Below are 5,350 nucleotides of genomic sequence, written 5' to 3'. Positions count from 1 at the left end.
GTGTGAGAACAGTAGGCGTTAGTCTGGCCCAAGATTTCACTGAAAATCCGAAGTTAAGACCAAAAATAATTGTAAAAATTGTTATCTTTTCCTATTACTTTTGTGTTTGTGCTAACTTGTAATGCAGGAAAGGAGGGGTGGAACTTTCGTTCCGAGAGTCCTTATTTGGATCCAGGTGATCGAAGTCCAGGCGCCCAGATTGGTTCCAGGCGATCGAATGTCAGCAGAACGGGGCTAGCGAAGCAGTGAGGTGGCAAAGTCCCAGTGGTCGGGACACCTCAGCTTTCAGGTGCCCGGATCGGATTCCAGGCGGTCCGGATCTAGATAGGCATTGCGGAAGTCATAGTTCATCCGAACCTCCATGTCGGCATACAAGTGCCCAGAAAGGGATACAGGCGCCTGGAAGTGTCGAGTCAGCAGCGCCGATGGTGGATTGGTGGACAACATGAAGGCACTTAAAAGACTTCTAGGCACTCATATAGTCCAATAAAAGAACATCGAGGGAGACCCTTCAGTGCATCAATTCAGAGACAACTGACGACCGTCTACATATGAAGTAACACCCCGAAACGTCGTCGTAACGCCGAAGTGTTGCACGAGAAGTCTGCATCTACTTTACTTCGGTAAATCCAAATGATTTGTACTTAATTTCTAAGGATGGTAACGTTATTACCGTTCCTATATTTCTATAATCGTTAACTCCCTTTCGTAAGAGGAGAGTTATTTAATTGATTGCCCAACGATCAACTGATCGTGGGTCTTAGAGTAGCAGTCTGTGGCTGTGAACCAAGTAAAACACCCGTGTCTTTTTCATTGTGTGTTTACATTTCTGCTGCATTTACATCTTTGATCATATGAATTCACAGGAAAATTTACGAATTTTAAAAATGCTACCGATAGCGTCTATTCACCCCCTCTAGCGCTCGCAACGATCCTATATACTTTTTTTCAATTGACCAGATGTATAACACATTAACGAAGGGCTGGGATAAATGAAGATTGTCTCGTGGATTAGATCGACTTACCATGTTAGTGGTTTCCAATCGACTGAATAAAACTTTTCAATTGATCGGACAAGCCACATCAGCACCCGAGCAGAGCCTATAGAAAAGAGATAAGGAGCTTAGTTGAAAATACAACACAACTACGATTAAAGCTTTCAATGCATTCAACAAGTTCTTCTTTCTCTCATTTTATATTATATTTTTTGTTGTAAGAGTCTTCTCCCACCTTCAACACATTAGCAAAGAGGAGAACGATAGTAGATGAGGCATTCCTATGCATAGACATTGTAGCTAGTAGCAACATGGGGTTGTAAACTAAATAAATACTCATGCCCATATTTCTTTATGTATTTGCTTTTAATTAATTTGTATATATGTGTACATCCTTGTTAAGTAGTTAGCAAGAGAAAAAGAATTTATTATTACAGATATATTATTTATCCTTTTGATTGCATGTATATATATATAGAATTAATATTGAGACTTTATTTCCTATTTCCAATCAAATCACAATTAAGTCATCCTGCTGTGGTTTTGTTTTAATTTTCTAAATTGATATGCAATTATTATGGTTGCAAATTAAGAGTCATTGCAAATTGATTGTTATTGTTGATAAATTAAATGCAGTATCAATTGGACTATTGCCATACAATGCCATCTCTATATATATTATACGTTTCAGCCAGAAAAAATGTAAGCTTGTAATCACACAAATTAGGTCATATTTCTCAATCCTTGACTAATGCATGCCACCAACTTTTTGGCATATATTCTATAACTAAGAAGCTTTACAAGTAGCCAACAAACAAAGCCACCACTTTAATTCTTTATTTTCAGAATTTGTTTTACTTAAATCTAGTCAAGCAATGTTTGCGCCGTCATGTAAGTCCAAATAAATCAAATCCATTCCACATTTAAATCTCGATCTGCTTCAGTCGACCCACATGTTAATCAAATATTCAATTTCAATCTTGTATATGCTTGTGAGTCCATCGGTCCACAGCAGGTTTATTTCCATCTGTATTAGTCAACAGGATGCGATTCTTTCTGTATAAGTCTGTCAGTTGTTAAGATGTCCATTGCGTTTGTTTATATAATTGAAATTCCAATGATATTGCAACTCCAACAACCGAATTGCATCATGCACTTTTGATGCATTGACTAATTCAATGATCTAAGGAAATGGAAAGAGAATTTGGCCTCAAGTAAATATGAATAAGTTTTTTTAATAGAAATTAAAAGAAGTCTTCAATGATGATTAGAGATTAACTATTTAGATGGGCCAGAATAGTAGGTTGTGAATATATATTTAAAGTAGAAAAAACATCTAGTTTTGTTTTCATTTGCAATTTTTGTTAGAATAAAAATTCTACATCTGAAACCAAATTTTTTACTTTTGTAAATTCAACATTCATTTTATTTTTTTATACCATATATCCAACTTACACCGATGAATCCTAAGATAGATAGTCCGATTCCATATTCTAGCCATCAAATAAATTCAGAAAGCGAAATGACTTTTGATGTGGTGCCCTAGCGTCACCATTCGTTCATTTTAACTGTCTAACAATCATTAGTTGCGAATAATTGAATTGAGATTGTGAGTGAGGGGTGGCAATCATATAGGAATAAATTAGTCATATTGCAATCAATTCCACGGAAAACTAGAGACCCAATCCAAATACACTTGCTATTCATTGAAAAGACCATAAGTATCATTTATACGAAGATAATTGTTTAATAGCATCGCTTAACATTAACAAAGTTAATTCTAATGACACGAATAAAATCATGTAAACAAAATCCTATTGAATAGGATTGCACGCTAAAAATAAATTATGTCTTTTTTTTTCACTGCACTAACTTAGTTTGATAATTTTAGCGTCAACTTCATCTTCATCGATCCTAACAAGATCAAGTATGAATCTCACTCTAATGTCAAAGATGTTGATGTGCTCTAAACAAATCGACTCTAATTATACCAATTGTAGACTGGTATTAGAGAGTTATCTTCCAATCTAGAGATTTTTGATCTATCAATGGTTAGTTCTCTCAAGGCAATCTTGGGTTAGTGGAGGTGAATATCTAAAATCTTGAAAATTAAATAAATTGGCTAATCTTGGAAATATAAGGTTTAATAAAGTCAAAAACATTAAAGGAAATATAAACATGAATGAAATAATATTAGCAAGGTATTTAACATGATTCAAACCAATGGCCGTACACCATGACATTGGAAATTCCACTAAAATAATTCAGAAAGAACTTGTCATAAATTTTATAAATCGAATAAAAATTTAGATAATTAAAAATATAAAAATAAGGATCTAATTTTAATGAAATACGACGTAACAAAATAAAAATATTGAAAACAACGACAAATAAGATTGAGTATTTAATTAAAATTGAACTGAAATGATCATTAATCGAAATCGAACTGAATTGAATTAACCGAAATCGAACTGAACCAAATTTTTTTAAACTAAATAAATCGATCAAATTTTCAAATAAAAACTAAGCAAACCAAACTGATAAAATATCTATTAATTCGGTCAAAAACTGAATTAACCAAAATAATCAAAAATTTTAAAATATTATGAAAGATTTACCAATTAGTTAGGGATTTATAAATTTACTTACTTAGAAATTTATAAATTATTTTTTATTTTGATTAAATTGATTTATTCGGTTTAATTGAATAATAAATTTTAAAACTGAAATCAAACTGAATTAATTGATTTTTTTAGAAAAAAATTAAAATTTTAAAATAATCGAACTGAATTTTTAAATTCGATCGGTTCGATCAGTTTGTTCGGTTTAACTGAACTTTTTATCACGTCTAATGATAAGGAACTTGATTAGAGAACCATTGTCCTTGTCGTACAACGTCTATTGCTCAATCCTTGTGGAAGAAGATGAAGTAGAAGCAAGAAGATGGTCTTCTAAGAGAATTAGGGTGATGCCGCCGTAAAGCCTTCATTAATGGGGAACGAAGACAAGATGTTAATAAATCTTAAACCCTTAGGGACTGACCCTATATATAGAAATCTGATCCGTTATGAGCCCATAGATAATAACGGATCGGGCTAACGAGTTCTATATATTTAATGTACATCCGATAATCTAAAACCCAATAAACCTGAGTTAGATCACTTAAATGAGTTCGATTTGTATCCACATATACAAATTATAATTAAGCCCATCTTAAGAGATTAAATCCAACAATCTTCCACTTGGGCTACATGTGATGTGTATATGATATACGACTATAACTTCAGTTGATATCAAGCTCTATGGGTACAAAATACCCCTATAAATAATCTAGTATATTAATTTCATTGGTATAGGACTAAAGAGGTCATAGCTACTATATATGCCTGTAACAAGCCCTAATAATAATCATAATACCAATGTCATTAATGACATAGATCAAGATGTGGATATATAGTATGAAAATTACATGAAATGTGATCAGTACATCCCAATTTTCAATTGATCCTGAATGACTCAAAAGGATCTGATCATATTTGTAAATACTTTATGCGAAACTGCAACAATAAATCATAATCTAAGCCTTATGATTCTATAAAGAATCTGTATCATATTTATAAACACGAAATGCTAAACTACAGTAGCAAATCATGATAATTTATTTTAGAGTGTCAAATAAACATATAAATACCCAATAATATTTTAAACATTAAGTACGTACATAATCAAAATAAAATGTCTGTCTTTATTAACAAATATAGAGTAATAATATAAATATAGATTCTCATTAAATGAATTCTTCTTCCATAAGAAGAACTCTCATATCCACAATATGCGCATGAAACACCTTAGGCAGCAAGCCCTTGGTGAGTGGATTTGCCAATATGGAATCTGTATTGATATGCTCTATCATTACTTGACGACTCTGAACTCTTTCTTTAACCGCTAGAAATTTAATGTTGATGTGTTTGGACTTCGACGAACTATGATTATTTTTAGCATAAAGTTTTGCGATTTTATTATCACAATTGATCCTCAATGGTTTGTTAATACCATCAATGATATGGAGCGCTGTGATGAAATTCTGCATCTAAATCCCATGATTGGATGCTTCGTAGCATGCTATCAATTCTACCTCTATAGTAGAAGTGGCTACGAGTGTCGTCTTGATGCTCTTCCAAGAGATAGCCCCTCCAACGAGCATGAAAATATGGCCTGAAGTGGATCTCCTACTATCCAAACATCCAGCAAAATCGGTGTCTGAATACCCAATCATCTCTAGTGATTTGACCTCCAATACGTGAGCATATATCCTTTATTTTTTTGCAAATATCACATCACCCTCTTTACCTCTT

This window comes from Curcuma longa, chromosome 8 (assembly GCF_044706935.1).
Source record: "Curcuma longa cultivar G26 ecotype Majalengka, Jawa Barat chromosome 8, ITB_CL_G26_1.1, whole genome shotgun sequence".
In the NCBI taxonomy this organism is placed as follows: Eukaryota; Viridiplantae; Streptophyta; class Magnoliopsida; order Zingiberales; family Zingiberaceae; genus Curcuma; species Curcuma longa.
This window is presented reverse-complemented; position numbering follows the sequence as displayed.